The 17,286-nt window shown below is 35.9% G+C and overlaps 1 long non-coding RNA gene across 1 annotated transcript in view; it reads right to left on the bottom strand.

Moving 5' to 3' along the window:
• LOC107305943 overlaps positions 1-17,286 on the bottom strand; it is a 36,881-nt gene that overhangs the window by 7,541 nt on the left and 12,054 nt on the right. Inside the window, exon 2 of the long non-coding RNA XR_001551938.2 lies at positions 4,309-4,419. This is a non-coding gene — a long non-coding RNA (uncharacterized LOC107305943). The remainder of the gene's footprint in view (positions 1-4,308; positions 4,420-17,286) is intronic.

Here is a 17,286-nt window from a genome sequence, read left to right as displayed (position 1 = left end):
AGACTTTAAATGTTTAATTTGCAGCCTCCACAGTCCACACCAATCAACTTCAATTTATTCAAATGCAAATCCCAAAGCAACTTTTAGCATTGCATAAAAGTAATTGGCCATACAGAAGTCACAAGTGACTAGGATCCATTTGTAAATTTAAATACAATCTAGTCCATAAAAATCTTTTCTTCACCAATTCAAACCCTTTTGCTGTTCCTGTGGTAAAAGTCACTCAAGGATTTGATACTTACAGTGACATTGCCCATTCATGATAACCTCATACAAGTCTTCTGTATTTTCAAATCATTTAATTTCTTCCCATCTTGAAGATATTTCCTAGCCTTTTCTAATGGTCAGTTCTGGAGCTGGAGAACACAGCTATACATAACATTACTTTAAACTTGAATTGTGTTCATTTTCTAAGGTGTGAATTCTGAATTGAGAACACATATTTGGATAGCTTCAGATCCTTCTAGTTCCTATGAAATCGCTGTCTTCTATTTTACATGAGTAATTGAAATCATGTAAGTACTCAAGAAAGTCTTCCACTCCCAAAAACTTGAGTTGGAGCACTTACTGTACATCTGCAAATCCAAATATCATTCCAAAGAACTGAAGTTGTCCATGGTGAGTTTTTCTTCATTCTTTAGATACCACTCATAGTCAGAAACAATTACATGTTTTGCTTCTGAATTTTTATACTGTTTTCTTTACACATTTTGTATCTAATACGATTAAAAGCAAGTATCTTAAAATACCTTCACATTAGGGATCAGTGCCAGCATATGTTCTCCAGCTTCTGCCATATATACATATTTAATTATTACTGTAAAAGATGCACAGTCTGCTTGTTGCTTAATTACTTTTATCTTTAGGTGATGCACCAAAAATCCTGTCTGATTACTTTATTTCAGTAACACACTGCTGTAAGTTTATCCTAGTAATCCACTAGGTTAAATTTCCAAAACTGTGTGGTACTTTGGTGAATATACTAACACATATGGAGAAAAGTAGTTACAATTACTGCTAATTGTTTTCCTGGTTCCAGTCCCTCAAGGCCTCCTTTAGATCACTGTGTCATGACTACTTCACAGATCTTTTTCTAGAGGGAAAACAATATCATTTGTATAGTTTCTGAAAGACCAGTTCTTTCTCAGCCTCAGTATTCTTAACCATGCATCACTTAGGAGTACAGCACTTCTCTACAGAGCGATACATCTTTTCAAACACCAGTGAATTCACTGCTACAATCCAGTGTCAGTTTTGTACATGCTTGCTCTTCTACTTCATATCCTTTGGTTTGAGAAGCCTTCTCATGTTGAGTTGGTCTTTTCCATAGTATCCCCACTGACCTTAGAGGATTGTTTCTCATTCCTGTATGTGTAATAACTGTAGAATTCACCCCTGACAAGATCACCATATTCATTTTCTCCACAGGTATTCTTTTTCTCCCACACTCTCCGTAAACTCCTTATCTGCTAGTCACAGTTGAACAAAAGAGTCAGTACTGAGCATGATTATTTCATACATACTTGGAGCTTCAAAAGGCTACAACATCATGAAACAATATTCAAATGATCAAACAAATGATAAGATTTATGGACATCGTTGATTAGCTTAGAACTAGACAGAAAAGGATAGACAAATTGGAACTACATGAAAGTATCCACTGGATAAGTCTAAGACTAAGTGCCCTACCTAGATTTTTTCATATCACTGCTGTGGTCAGTTTTTTTGGTGGTTTTTTTTTCTGGGTGTTTTTTTTTTTTTTTAAGTTGTTTTTGTTTGTTTGTTTCTGGGGTGGAGGTGGGGGAGGTGGTTAATTAAAACTGAAAAAAATATCAACAAAGCATGGTAGGACAAGAAGAAATTTCCATTTCTTAAAATCAAAATTGCTGCGAATTCTTACTTCTAGAAGGATTTCATGACCAAAGAAATCAGATTCTTAGGTCTAAGAGACAGAAAGACTCCATCAGGAAAATATGTTCAAAATGGTCTTGGAGTTGCATGCATCAGATATTTAAGTAGGCTAGAGCTTGTGAGCTTACATTCTGATTATTTCCCAAGTTCTGAGAGATTTACAAGAAGTTTAGTTTTTGGTATTTTTTCCTAGAAAGCTAAATACTTTTGAAAAAGTATCCTGTATTTTAAAATCCAATTTTCTTTGGAAAAAAAAAAAAGAATACAATCAAAATAATCTTATCACTTCTAGTTGAGCACATGCCGATATACAGTGAACGTCTTTTAAAAGGTCTTCAACTTACTATGATGCTTTCCTGATCATCTTAAATTTGAAAAAATAATTAACAAGTAAGTCTGTACAAAACTAAAGAAAGAAATGGCTTTTAAACAATTTCTGAAGATTTCAAAATGCAAATTTAAAAACTGAATTTTCAGTGATGAAGGCAAGTTTTTTTCTGCACATTGCCCTGCAAGAGGAAAAACCTCAACTATTTTCCAGACCAATTAGAACAAACATACTTAGGAAAAGTGTATACTCATTAATATATGAAGTCATTGCTTATTCAGAAACAGAAGCAAAATTATCCCATGTCAGAAAGATTAATCTCTTCATTGTTTGTTATTATGTTCTCTTTGCTGAAGCACTAACAAGGTGTTTTGTTTTGTTTAATATGTGCATGGTAGGTGCACCCATCAACACAACTGCAGCACAAGTTCCAATGTGCTTGGTGCTGCACAAACTTCAACAGAAATATATTTCTCTTCACAGTCCTACAGTTTCATAATTTGGATAAGGTCCTAAGAACACAATTCTCATTTAATTCAATGGTAAGCACATAACTAAAACCCTGTGCAAAGCATTGAACATTTAGCACAGTATTCACTAAGTAGATCCAGATGATGGGCCAAATCCAGCTCTGATGTAGGTGGGCAAAATGCCATTGAAATCATTTGAGTTGCGACACCAGAGCTGAATTTGACCTTATATTTTTTGAACATGATGCCAAATGACTGCAAAAACAATGTAGTTTTTACTCAAGTGCAAATGAATGCGGTGGTTTCATCCTAGCCCCTGGAGGACAAGTATTCAGAGCACAAAAGCATCACAGAGTTTGGCACAGCTTGTAACTGCTTTTCCGCAAAGATCCAGGACTAGAGCATTCAGGGCGTTGCAGGTCATGAGCAAAGGAGGCGAAGCAGGATAGCTGCATGGACATGGCTACACACTGTTTGCCTCTTGCTAACCTCTTGCCAGCACTCGTTTATTCATTTTCATCCTCCACTTTAATGTTTCAAGAACAATAAAAGCAATCTGAATTATTTTGAAGTCTTAGTGGATTCATATTGTTTCTCCCCTGGGCCTACTGAAAGGCAACTCTATAACTCTGTATTTATGCTGATAGAGTTACAAGCTGATTTTTTTCTTAATGGGACTACTAATACTCGGCCTGTGTAATGTCTTACCTTCAAAGACGTCCAGGGTCTTCCTGAAGACAAATTTAAATAAGACTGATCAATAAGACCTCTATTTTTAATACATGTACTTGTTTGCCATTCATATTTTCGTCTTCAAAATTTGGCCACCAGAATTAGTAAGCATAAGGAAATGTTTTAGCTTCCTTTAGAGTTACGTTAATCCTATGCCTCATGGGGACTAATTGAGGACATAAATTCAAGTCCTTTAAGTTACCCTTCCAGTCAATAGGCGCATCTTTAATTAGCACAAAAAAAATAAAAACAAAACAAACAAACAAAAATAACAACAACAACAAAACCCACAACATAGATAACAATTAAAAAAAAAAAAAATTAAAAAAAAGTGAATCTACATAAACTGCAAACATGCTACTTGGATCATCAGATCCAGTAAATAAGTAATGTGAATATAGTCAAGAGGGCTCAATATTTTGTCTTAAACCAGTGCCTTCATACTGTTTCATTAAAGGGTACTCAGTAAACTGCTGCTTTTCTTACTTACCTTTTCTGTTCTGTGGGTAATTGAAAAGCTGAAACCTTTCCATTGAAAAAGAAAAAAAATAGCAAAAATATCACGTCAAGGGAAAATCTCCTGATTTTAAAAGTTGTGGGGAAATTGGTCTCCAACAAATCCAATATTCAATAAGTAGGGGAAGAAGTTGCAAGCCTATTTCATAAGACCAACTTTTGTTCTGCTATTTGTTAATCTCTTCCAAGCTGTACTGTCACAAACAAACTTCCTTGAAAGAAATCATAAGGATAACTTCCCAGGGCTACAGAACAGCTGAAGAAATAATCCACAGTAATACTCATTTTCTTCTTGCATACAAAATGTGTAAGCAAATTTTTTCTTCACAACCTTCTTCTCTATTATCTTACCAGTTTTTATCAACAGTTTACTTCTTCCTTACAGCAGCCTGTGAACTTGTCCAAATGAGATATTGCAGTACTGTTCATTCTGTAGCAGTATGGATTCCATGCTATTTCAACCTGCAGAATAAAGTAAGCTGAAAATTTGAGTCAACTCAAAGAAAGGAGTGTGAATATGAAGTGAAAAGATGTAGCTCTTCAGTCACTCAGATAGACTACTGAGGTGCTGTGAAGAACAGAAATGAAAACTAAGCATTTATAAGAATCTTCTACAAAAGTGAAAGGTGAAATTGAAAGTGTAGCATCATTAACTCAGTTTGGACCATCTTTACTTGCTGATACTCAGTCTTCTGTTTTCAGAATTATACTTTAAATAAGGAAAACATACAATTCAATAATTTCCAAAATATCCCAAAAAAGAATGGTTTGCATCCCACAGATAAAAGTTAGATATTTTTCAGAGAATCTACTCAACCAACAGCACATATTTTTACATCTACATCAACATTCATTGTCTGACATCAGAATTAGATAGTTTGAAGAACCTTTAAGCTTCCATTGAATAAACATTTTAGATTTATCTTCTGAAAGTGGTAGATATATTCTTTCCTGTTCATTTCATTCCAACAAGGATCAGGAATTTGATACAGAAAATTAAATAGCAAGAAATATTTTTCTTTGTGAACCAACTAGAATTTTAAAATTAAAAGATGTGCAACACAGATCTTTTTAATACATATTTGATTTTTATCTCCTCTAACTCGTTCTTTTCCTTACAGTTCAGATGTCTGGAAAACTCTTGTAGATTGGCTTCCAAATCCAGTAAGCCCACCCTAGGAAAGCAGCTCTCAGTTCCAGGAGAAAATTTTAACTCGCTGGCAAAAAGGCTTCCAAGTTCATGATCCAGAACAGGCCAAGAGCACTTAAAAGTCAAAAACATCATAAATTAGCGAAGACTAAAGTACTCAATGAAGTATGCCATTTGATTTGGGGGGTATCAAATCAGAAATAAACTCCAACTTTCAACCTCTATTGAATTGTCCTGTAGAAATTATGTCTTAAAAAAACAATCTGAACCAAAATGCTATGCCCAATAGAAATCACCACTGAAATTCTTAACAGGCTTTTGCATTACAAAGGCCAAACTTTTTTTCCCCTTGACTATCTTTTTGTTTAACCAGAGTTCAAATAGAGAGCTTCCTGGGTGGAATTAAAAAACACACAGAAACTACCCCCATTTTAGTTTGACTTTGGCATTTCATAAGGATGTTAGAGTTAAGTCTAGCCAATTCTTCCAACCCAGGATTTTGTGGCATGTAGGGCTGGTGGATAGGTCACATTCTTTCCTCCAGCCATACAAATTGATGTCCTAATATGGTACTAGGTAGCACTGTGCTGTGAAAAGTCTTTCCAAAAAAAAAAAAAAGCAACCCTTCATCACTAAATACCACTGTACTTTCTGACAAAGAGTGATGTTAACTCATTCCTTGACAAAGCCAAAGCATGAGCTAACTCAACCCATTTCAACCAGTCTTAACCTTAATTCACTGCATGCATCGATCTTCAGGTACTGCTCCTGTAAATTTTCCTTTCATAACTGGACCCAGTCAAAAGAAGTTTTGAAAACATTCAGTGAGTATGCATGAAAAAGAGCCCTGCAAGATCATTTTCAGTGAATGGCTCAAGACCCACATGAATCTTTGTGATTTTAATAGCTAAAATTAAGACCACTTTGCCCTATGCTTTGTACATAATTCATACTTGTGCTTCCCTACACCTTAATCTAGTGACTGCTGTAGTTGCTTTCTATGCATTGCATTTTTCATACTTTTTTTTTTTTTTTTTTTCTCTCTTTCCATACGGGTATCATTACTGTACAAGGATCCACAAACAAGAACTCACTGAGACAGGCCACCAGTTTCTTTCTGAAAGCCAGAAACTTGGACTGCAGTAGCAACTAAACAGTTAACATCCTGTGTAGCCTTTAATCTGTGTTCCTCATCTAAAAGAAAATAGAACTTGTGACAATGTTATCCTTATCAAGACTTCTTCCTAACCATCTTTTGCGTCTTGATGTTGTAGTAGTTTAATGTAGTAACACTTTCAGATGATATATTCATTTGTAGTCATTTCTAAGTTCAGTGCCACCCAAAAAGATCCTTGAGGGTATCAACCCCTTGTATTTAAAATCAACTTCTAAATATAGTCCAAGAAATATAAAAATAGCAAATCTAAGAACCTCAACTAAAAGTGAAGATATTTTACGTTTATTTCTTGCCTTCCATTTTACTGGAAATTTCACAACATTCTTAAAACTCTTGACATTATGCAAGTAATATGATTATTCTAATTAAAAACGATGTTCTTAAGTACCACTTATCATTGAAACTGTCTCCAGTAATAGACAATTAGTTTTCATGTCAGAGAAGGCCATGCAAGACTATAGGTACTACAGCTGTATTTTCCAAGCAGTTTAGGCTCATGTTCCTGTTACAGGTTATCTGTTGAAGCTGCAATCCCAGTTTTAGTTTATCTTTATAAAAAGCATAGGACATTACAATAGAAAGGTATCAGATTCAAATTCATCACAAACACTATTCATGGAAATATGTTCTCTGTAATAACATCCAAATGAGAGAAATAGTTCAAAGTTCCAGGGTTAGGGGGAGAGTGGGTTTTGTTTTGCACGTTTCCCACCTACTTTTCTTTTTCCAGTTTGGCTGGTTTCCTATGCATGTGTCCCACAGGAGGCCTTTTCTCTTTCCTGACCTCCAGTTTGTCCATCTTGTAGGAAATACAGCAAGAAGGGGCCTGATAGCAAAGGCAGAGCTTGGTGAGATTAAGACCACAGAGAGAATCTCAGGCAGAGGGGCAGGAGCCATTTCCCCACCCCAGCACCGCAGGCTGCTCAGCTTCACCTCCCTCTCCCAGGGCAGGTTATGGCTGGAGGAGGGGCAGTCCAAAGTGATGCACTTTCACACTCCAGTTAATTTGCAGAGATCAAACAGCTCCATGGGGCTGTTGTGCTAACACTACCCCATTTGTTGTCATCTTAGACTCTGGAGAAAACTTTAGAGTAGCACCGAGTTTACTTAGCTGCATAAAGTTTGGTGAACTCCAGTTCAATCCAGGGCCTGTTAACAGCAGGAAAAATCCAGCCTACAGCTACAGAGGATTCACTGCTTGGTGACACTAATAAGATCCAGATCCAAGAGGTAGAGGCAGATGTGATCTTCTGCATCCTCTGGCCTGCAGGGTAAGTATGCTAAAGCTTTTCATCTTCTTTATGATGTTCCCTCTTCCCACTCAAGTGCTAAGGGTGAGGACAAAACAGGAGAGGCTGATAGAAATTAGTGCCCTCATTTTGCTTTAGTGAGAATTTGTAAACCACCACCAAGGAGATAATACTTAGGGAGACTGCTGTAAAGATTCTCCAGTCTCACCAACTTTTTAAATAGATGCTCATTAATGCTCATTAAAACCAGAAAAATAACTGATTCTTATGAAGAGCAAAACAAGGAGAAAATAAACACATACATGAGGAGCCTGACACCAGTTTCTTTGATAAGGTCAAGATTCTGGAAGTACAAACCAAAGCATAAGTGATAGGAAAGCAATAAAATTCAAAAGCGCTGAATAGATACCATTTCTGTGTCGCTATTCTGTATTACAGTAAAATGTGTTTCTAATGAGCAGACATATATTACCCCAATTTTTAATGTAGTGCCTTTGAAGTTTTACATATCAGCATCATAACTGAAAAGTATAACAGTGTATTTCCCTAATCTGAGGGAAAAAATAAAGCACTATCCCTCTAAAGTTTTCCTTACATTTGTCTTCAAAAATGTCCTCCATTTTTTCAACTACATTAAGGGCAATAGCTTGATTTGTGCTGTGTCATTTACAAAAGTTACATATGAACAAAATGCATGCCATGAGCTATTTAGGATAAACAATTTATATTCTCTGCCTAGATAGCAAAGGACTTGATTCTCAAAACTCTGGTTTGTGGGCTGCCGATCTGAGCAGAAATCAGCAGGATTAAGTCCTAATCTGTGCACCTGATATCAAATCTACCAGATTAATCTACACTGACAAGATGTCTATCCTGAACATTAGTAGTGAGACAAAAACCACACCAGAGAAAACACAAAAGCCATTTTGAACTGTGCTCAGGCATTATATACTTTTCAACCCATGTAATAAAATATATAGAATTATTAAATCTAAATTGAACGGGTGAAACAGTAAGAAATAGTTCAATTTATAGCTTTTCTTTAAAATTCAGGTGACATTGCTATAGATATCAGGAACGTCAGCAGAAAGAACAGTGGAAATAACGAATAATGTCATGAGTCACTGCAAGATATTTGTTGTTGCTTTAGATTTGTTGCTTCCAGGGAACTGTTTCTTTAGTTAATGATGAATGCAAAATTAGTATCTGGGAAGCTACCTAGTAATGTGTTGATTTCCTATCTTTATAAATAGGAGTAATGAGCCATTTCCAAAATAATTTGCTTGTATTTACTGAATAAAATATGGTCAGAAGTCTATCAGAATCCAAATTAACTCACATCTTCTGTGGGGTTTTCATCTCCTTCCTACAGCATTTACACTTCCAAAATATTTATGGGATACAATGAATTTTCATGGCTTTTTAATCCAAAATTGTTGTCCATGTCTGTCTGTGACTTTAACTATCTGAGCAGTGAACCATTAATATTTGTTGGGTATCTGTATCATGCCAGAGTTGGCATTTCATTTAGGTGCTGCATCATTAACTTTGGTTAAGAGCACTACTTTCAGAACGAAAGCAAAAGCATAAATAAGGAATTAAATCTGCAAAGAGTTCAAATGTTGCAGATGGTTCTCGTCAAAAGACTGATATCTGGATGTAGCTTTATTGGAAATATAAATATTTATAAAATAATTTGGGCTTGCATTTAAAGGTCATCTCATTAAACAAATAAGTGACATTAAATTAGTCACAAATGTTCCTAAAATATTGTTTTTGCCATTTACTATTAGCCAGTAGAAAGTTGAGTCATACTTCTCACATCTGACAAAGTGTTATTTTTTATTTTTAAAGCAATATAATGTTATAAGCTGTATCAGGCTGCTAATATTTAAATTGGAATTGAGCATTGGATTTGAGTCATACTTGGCATGATCTCATACTTTTCCTCCCAGTGGTGAAAATTACTGCTGAATTCCCCATTAATTTTTGTAGCAACGTTCTTTGGACACAAGTGGACAAATTTTACCCAGATTTACACTCTGCTAAAGCCAAAAGGGATGCAAAATACAGCGCAACATCTATCTGCCAGAAGGTGACATGCTGTGATGTGTCTGCTTGCCATCAGTATACTGCTGCGGTAGAAACTAATATTACAGTTAACCCAAACACCTTTTCAAAGCCACTACTCTTACTTTGAACCTTTACTCAGTGTTTACTTCAGAGAAACACTATTCTGAATGTATGGAGAGTTAATTTGATCCCTGCAATTTAGCACCTTTGTAGTATAGCATTTGTAAAGGAGCAGACAACTTGGTGGATACACAGGAAGGATTTCAAAGAGGCAAGGTATCTGTTATTCTTTTTCTAGGATGGCAGCAATTGTAGATAATCGTTGCAGTACTTTTTGTTGGCGCTGACAAAGATTATTCCAGCTGTATTTTAAATCTTTTTTCCTCTTCTTTTTTCCTCTTCTTTTTTCCTCTTCTTTCCTTTCCTTTCCTTTCCTTTCCTTTCCTTTCCTTTCCTTTCCTTTCCTTTCCTTTCCTTTCCTTTCCTTTCCTTTCCTTTCCTTTCCTNTCCTTTCCTTTCCTTTCCTTTCCTTTCCTTTCCTTTCCTTTCCTTTCCTTTCCTTTCCTTTCCTTTCCTTTCCTTTCCTTTCCTTTCCTTTCCTTTTCTTTTCTTTTCTTTTCTTTCCTTTCCTTTTCTTTTCTTTTCTTTTCTTTTTTCTATTATGAGGGTAATTAAGCAGAGTCTTTCACTGAAGTGTTTGTCTATTTGCTAAATGTTAATTTAATTAACAAATTAACAAATGCATACCAAATAGAAAAGGTCAACAAGCTATGACAAGTTCTTAGTGCAATACAGCAATGTTTTATGAACTCTGAATAATGTGGTACTGTCAGGATTTCTGTAGAATAATTTTTGCTTCAAAACACTTTATGCCTAACATACAGTCAGGCTGTGTCTGCCATGCTCACATCTAGCGCCTACGGCTGGGACTATTTTTGGGACTATTTTGATCTAAACTGACTTCAGACTAGATGTGATTGGATTAGATTGGGTAGCCTGACCTAGTGAGTGGCAACCCTGTCTGTGGCAGAGGGGTTTAAGGTCACTTCCAAACCATTCTACAATTCTATAATTTTTGTTTACATGGAACAGTATCAATAAACTTTTAATTATACTGGCTTTGATTTTATTTTTCCATTATTGACGTAGATCTGCCCCTGAAACATTAAAAAGAAAAAAAAAAGGCAAAGAAATATGACATATGCTCAAGTCTTTTTCTGTAGCATGTATGAGACAGTAATACATCAGTTCTAGCTCCTGCTTCAATAATAGTTTGCAGCAGAAATCACATGGGTACAAAACCTCATTGCATGGTATCCTCTAGACAGTATACAATATCAGGCACATTTAATACTGTAAGTAATATATTGCAACATCGAAGCCACAATTATTTGTAGGCATTTGATTCTCTCGGTTTCCTGCATTATTGTAAGGACACTTCAGCCATATCATCCCCACTCACAAAGCCCTAAAGTAAGCTGGAATGGCACTTGGCAAGGGCTGAGAACTCAGAGAGTAGAATGGGAGATTGCCATCAACTCCAACAACCTACAGAATTCCTCCTCCTACTGACATAGAAAAGGATGCTAGTATTTTCAGTCTGATACAAACTGAATAGCTTAAGATATTTTTAAAGGTGAACTAGAATTCCAATGCAGTTCATCAAATCCAGGAGGGACAACAAAATATGCCTGCCTCAGTGTTGTTTCCTACTTTTAAGGGTTTCAATCCTTCCCTAATTAAAAGAAATTGCAAAACTCCTGCCCATTTCACTGGGAGAGGAATCAAATCCTTTCAAATCTTTACCAGGGACTACACCCTGCTATGCATGTTTTCACATGAAAATCATCCATATCATCCGAAAGTATTTTTGCAGTGGGAATTAATATCAAAAATGAGATCCATAACACAGAGCAGCCACTCAGCATCATTTTCGCAGTCCCTAGCATCTGGCTGTCTGTTCAGCCCCAACAGGCTAGTCATAATCCATTTCATAGGCTTTAGAATGCAGCAAAGATCTAACAATCAACAACATTTAGCTTAACAACAACAAAGCAACAACAACAACAACAAAGGAAAACACCAAGGACAAAAAATAAGAACAAATGTGCAAATGATGCAGAGTGCCTGGGTTGGTTCATTAGCAAGCCGTAAGATATGAGCACTCAGCTGAATGTCATGTTCTGTGATACTGTAGAGCATTACAGTAACCAAACAGCTCTTGTAGACATTTTCTGTCCTTATCAGTCCTTCATCCTCATAAAAATAGTTAAATTCTCCACTTGGGAACACCTTACAAAACACTGAAGTCTTAGTGTTGTAACAGTTTCTAACACTTCCTTAATTAGCTTGAGCTCTGGCTTAGAGAGGTCTGGAGAAGGAGCAGGAGAAGAGAAAAAGCTGTGTGTTAAATATTGTAAGACTTCCGCTGTTTTATATGTAACATCAGAAAGAGAGAACTTCTGCATAAGGTTGTTCTCATGGTTTTCATTATCGCATATAGTTAATCAAAAACACTTCAACCTCAGGCAACCATCACACTGCTAAGAGAATATTAAGAGGGTATAAAAGCATCCCACTCACTTGGAAACTAATTAACTTGGTTAAAAATGAAACAGTTTTTTAAAAAGTACTGTAGTGTCAGGAAGGTCTTGTTGATACCTCAGATTTACTATGTGTGCACACAAATGAAAGCCAATTTTGCTTCTGTTGAAGGTAATGGAATTAGTAAAGGCAGATCAAGCCTTTAGCCCTACACTTGAATCTTCAAGGAAATAGGATAGCCTTTTATTTATGTACTTAAATGTTCTCAAAGTCCCAGTTTCAGGACATCTCATTTTAAGAGTTGTGTGGGTTTTTTTGTTTGTTTGTTAGTTTGTTTAAAAAAAAAAGAGAGAGAGAGAGAGAGAGAGAGAGAGAAGGAGAAAGAGAAAGAGAAAGAGAGAAAAAGAGAGAGAAAGGAAGAAAAAAATTTAGGTACCTGATGCCTGTTCAAGAGTAATTTAAGTGTTCAGTTCCAATACTACAGCCCTGAAAATCCTTCTTCAACTCTTCAACAGCTTCCTAAATTTTGCAGATTCATCTATTCTTGTATTTCCACTTTATTACAGAACATACAGCTTCTTCTTCAATACAGTTATACTTTTACCTCATTAGCACTTTTCCATGGTCATATGTAGATGTAAAGCTCTGAGACAATGACCCTTCCGCTGAACTGTGAGCATTCATTCCCTGAGCACATTACTGTACACTGGTTGAAACAGAATCTACATATAATGCAGTAGCAGTTCCCTTTTTTTACCAGCTTCTCTTTTATACCGAGATCACAACACACATCAGATTATGAAATAATAGTTTTCTTGCTGATGGCATTTGACTTCCCAGTGAATGCCTAAGTTCTTGAGTTCTTAGCTACCCTGCTGTCAATGAGGTAATCAACTCTCTCAAGCACTCTTGATGAAGTCAACTAAACAAAAAACAATTTATTAAAATGTATTGAAGTGGAAGACAAAAATGGTGAGGGAGGTTCTCATGTTCTGCAGGTTTCATTTTGCAGCAGATAGTGCAAAAGCCCTGTCTCACAATCAGACTCAAGACTTGAGTGAGTGCATCCATCTATTTCTGCAGGAATGCACTTCTCATTGCAAGCCCACATTCCCAGCTCTCATGAGATGGCTCACCCATGTTCCAAACCATGACATCTCCCTGGAATTCTGCAGAGTACAACAGAATTCACTTTAACTTCACCACATTTCACTCTGGGTAGCTAAAGTGACTCTAATCAGCTGGCTAGAATTCCATTTTGAAGTTTTCTTCTGTGTGGAATTGGCATTAATGCTAGGTTATTTTCCAGACACCTGTTTCATAAGAGTGTGTCCTCAAGAAGGTGTGCTCAGCCTCTGTCAATTTCAGTCCCGAATGTAAACTGATAGTCTCCTGGCTAGATCCCATATGTATATGGGAATATGATGAAATTCTCAACAAATTCCTTAGTACATTACGGGAATCTATTAAGAGAATAGGCTGTAATTTGAAATCTTCCTCTGTTGACTTGGATTAAAGTTAGACTAAGAGAAGTCAATAAAGGCTTCTAAAACCAATCAGACCCCACATTGGAGTACTTTCAGACATAGTATCATGTGATTTAAACAAGGGTCTCAGAAGTTTAGAGCCGAATAGGTCACAAGCCTCTAAAATTGCTACTGACGTGTAGGGTGTTCTGCGATATTTTAAGAGTTATTCTGTTGCACTGATTAATAATAAATAAAGAACATTAGAGTGGTTTTATTTACTCAGCTTTCTCTCACATGAAACTAATCCGCACATACATTATTGATAAATAATGTGCACCTCTCCAGTTCACAGCATCTAAATTATGCAGAATTAGGAACAGCTGACAAACCAATACACATAACAGTTTATCCTACTAGATATCACTGTATTTGCTGCCACCACATTTGGTGAACTGTGTTTTTAAGTAAAATCTACAGAGGTGGACTTTTTTCTATAGATGCTACAATGTCATTTGGCATTCTGATCAAAACCACCCTCATTACTCTTTAGTTCAGATAAGAGTTATCAGAATCAAGTTAAATACATTCAGAAGCATTTTTGAAAGCAATAACACAGTTTAGTGGTTGTGGTCAGCCTTATACAAATCAAAAGTTCAGTAGAATCTTATACTTAGAGTAAATCAAGTAGCAGGTGTTTCAGCTCTTCATGACACCACAGTTGTTTTATTCTAAAAATATATATTCTTCTACCAATGTTCACTTTGGCTTTATTTTTACAAGGAACTAAACACAACATTGTCGAGCAGTATCTCTCAATGCTCATGAAATATTTAGCACAATAATCACCTGAGAGCATCACCTGGCACAGATTTTTCAGAACAATAATCTTAGGTTACATTTGCATTGGGTTTCCAAGAGGAAGTATGATTTTTCCAATGCAGTTACATAAGGCCAAATTCACCTCTTCATCTCACTTAATTCATGTCTGGAAAGAATTTGGGCTATTCCCCACTCAACTGTGTTGAATTAGGCTTTGCATCTTCAGTTTTATTTAGATTGAAGTAATTGCCTGAGAAAAAGCTCCACAGAATATTCAACATATTATAGTATTACACAGAAATGTATTAGGAATATTTTGCTTAAAGTGCGGCAGAACATACACCAACTCTTCTGCCCAAATGATGATTGGAGAGTGGAGGTGAACAATTCATAGACCCAGCTGTGTACACGATGGAGTTTGGGGCTTTTTGATCACTGGGGCAATAGAGGTACGATACGAAAGCCTAAAACCCTAAAAGCAAGTCATTCTTCAAATACTGAAATCTAAATCCCATTTTATTATGCTGTCAGTGATCTGCCGAGATTCTCCCTTGCTTGTTAACATGATAGCAGACAGATGAGAAGAAATAAAAAGTACTGGCCTGTGAAAGGCAAATCAAAAGGGGAGATTGAAGGGATTTCTCGAGTTACTCAGGTGAGTCTTTACGCCCCAGTCAGTGACCCAGCCAATGGTCAGAAGGGTGCAGGTTCCATTTGGTTGCCCCTAATGCTCAGACACGGGATCCAACTGTCTGCCCAAAAGGCTGAGAATTTGCAGTTTCTTTGTAAAGCTTACTGCACAATAAACAAAAGAAGGGAATTTGATACTAACTAAACAGGGAATGAATAGTCAAGAACATTGTATAAACTTTTTAAAGTCACAAATCTTAATGCAAAAGGAACAACTTCAGGTGCTACTGGGAGAGCGTTTCAACTGCAGAGATATGTAAGTATTCTTCAGATCTGCTAAATAATCATTTTATGCCTTTCAACATGGGTGGCATAATGTTTGTAAAGTAAAAGATTCCAGTAAAATAATAATAATAGAAATAATAATAATAGTTGGATCTCTAATTATTGATTAAAAACCCAAATATTTATAGTACTATGATTGACATTTTGAATAAAAAATAAAATATTTAACAAGTTTTGAGCTATCACAACTCAACTATAAAATGAGGTGATGTGAAAAAGACAGGAAAATATAGAAACACAATGATATTTGTACAAAAATTTTAAGTGCAGTCAGCTAGAGTTTATAGACCTAAACCTGAATTTTCTTGCAATGGAAACTTTGTTCCATGTATCATGGTATATATTTGTCAGAATAAGCTGTCAAGTTTAAGTAATACCTTACATGCCCTTTTTTGTAACTTGCAGAATTAGCTTTATGAAACCCAGCTGTTCAAAATAAAGCCTGGGCCAGCAGTGCCATCTAGCATCTTTAAAAAAATTCAACAACAACAAAATCCCTGTACACTTAAATAATTGGTAGGTTAGCATTTATTAAGACTATCAATTTTTATAATAGATCTATGCATCAAGCCATAACCCTCAAGTGAGGGACAAGACATGTTTTGATAATCATTATATTACCAAATACAACAACTGTATACGTCACAGACCATCTGGACAATAAAAGTGTCAGACAAAACCCTTTTGCCTTTGAAAGAGCTGAAACAAGACTGGGAAAAAGAGGGCTGCATTTACTCATTCAGTGTTAGGTTACTGCAATGTTGATAATGTAAATCTGTGATAGTTATGGGAATAAGGAACAGTAAGAGGTTTTCTTAAGCAATATTGAATATGTAAACCACTTTGGGTTACCAGAAGAAAAAACATTTGCTAATGCCAGTAAAGAGAAAAATCTCTTTCGCATGGCTGAACAAATGAATTCCCCATCTGAAATTCAATTTTGTGTAGGCATATGTAGATATGCACATAGGCACATGAACAATATTCATTTTCTTCTCTAAATATGGAGTTTAAAAGCTTAAAATTTGCAAAAGTATAACAGCAAACAAAATTTCACCCACTTTTATTGTTTGTTGAACAGAATGAATTGCTTGGCATTGCATAAGACAAAACATGAAAACAAATACTGTCTCTCAGAGTCTACAGTATAGAAGACAGGCTCTGAAATGACAGGATGTACTGGGAAGCCTTGAAACACAGTCATTAATTATCGTCATTGTTAAAAACAAGCCTTTAGGAAGAGCTAGAGTGCAAACAAGGATGGGAAGACACTGTAGTATAAGAGGTTGCAGAGAGAGAAGTGAGATGAGTTATTGCAAGCTCAGAAGTAGCAGAGCCTTGGCACAATGGTGCAGAGACCTAGATATAGGCAACACAACTTTCCTTCATAGATTATTCAAAAAGAAAAGTCATCTTTTTTTCTTTTTTTTTTTTTTTTTTTTGTCTTTTCTTTTTTCAGCAGTGTAGGTTTTCTTGGTATAGAAACAGAAAGAGTATATGTAGGTTTAACCAAATACCTCTGGAGCAAAACTAACTCCACTAAGTCCAGGTGCCAAGTCAACCCAGCTCAGGCAATCAGCATAACCAGCCTGTCAGCCAATGACACACCTCCAATGATATATGCACAGAAACACAGATGGAGCATATCAGTTAAGAGACAGTTTAATAAAATTTTTGGATTCTGGCTTATGTGGACAAAATATATGTATTAACATCAGTGTAAACATTTGGCAGCCATTGTAAAATCACCTGTAACTATCTCAAAATCATCATTCTGTTGGCAGCCTAAGTAGAAACATAAAATAGTTATTTATTTAGTTACTCCTTATGTAATTCATTTGACCCTTATGAAGTTCTTCTCTACTGTTACCT

Source organism: Coturnix japonica, chromosome Z (genome assembly GCF_001577835.2).
Source record: "Coturnix japonica isolate 7356 chromosome Z, Coturnix japonica 2.1, whole genome shotgun sequence".
NCBI lineage: Eukaryota > Metazoa > Chordata > Aves > Galliformes > Phasianidae > Coturnix > Coturnix japonica.
The sequence above is the reverse complement of the archived record's forward strand: the minus strand, read 5'-3'. Positions and strand labels throughout refer to the sequence as shown.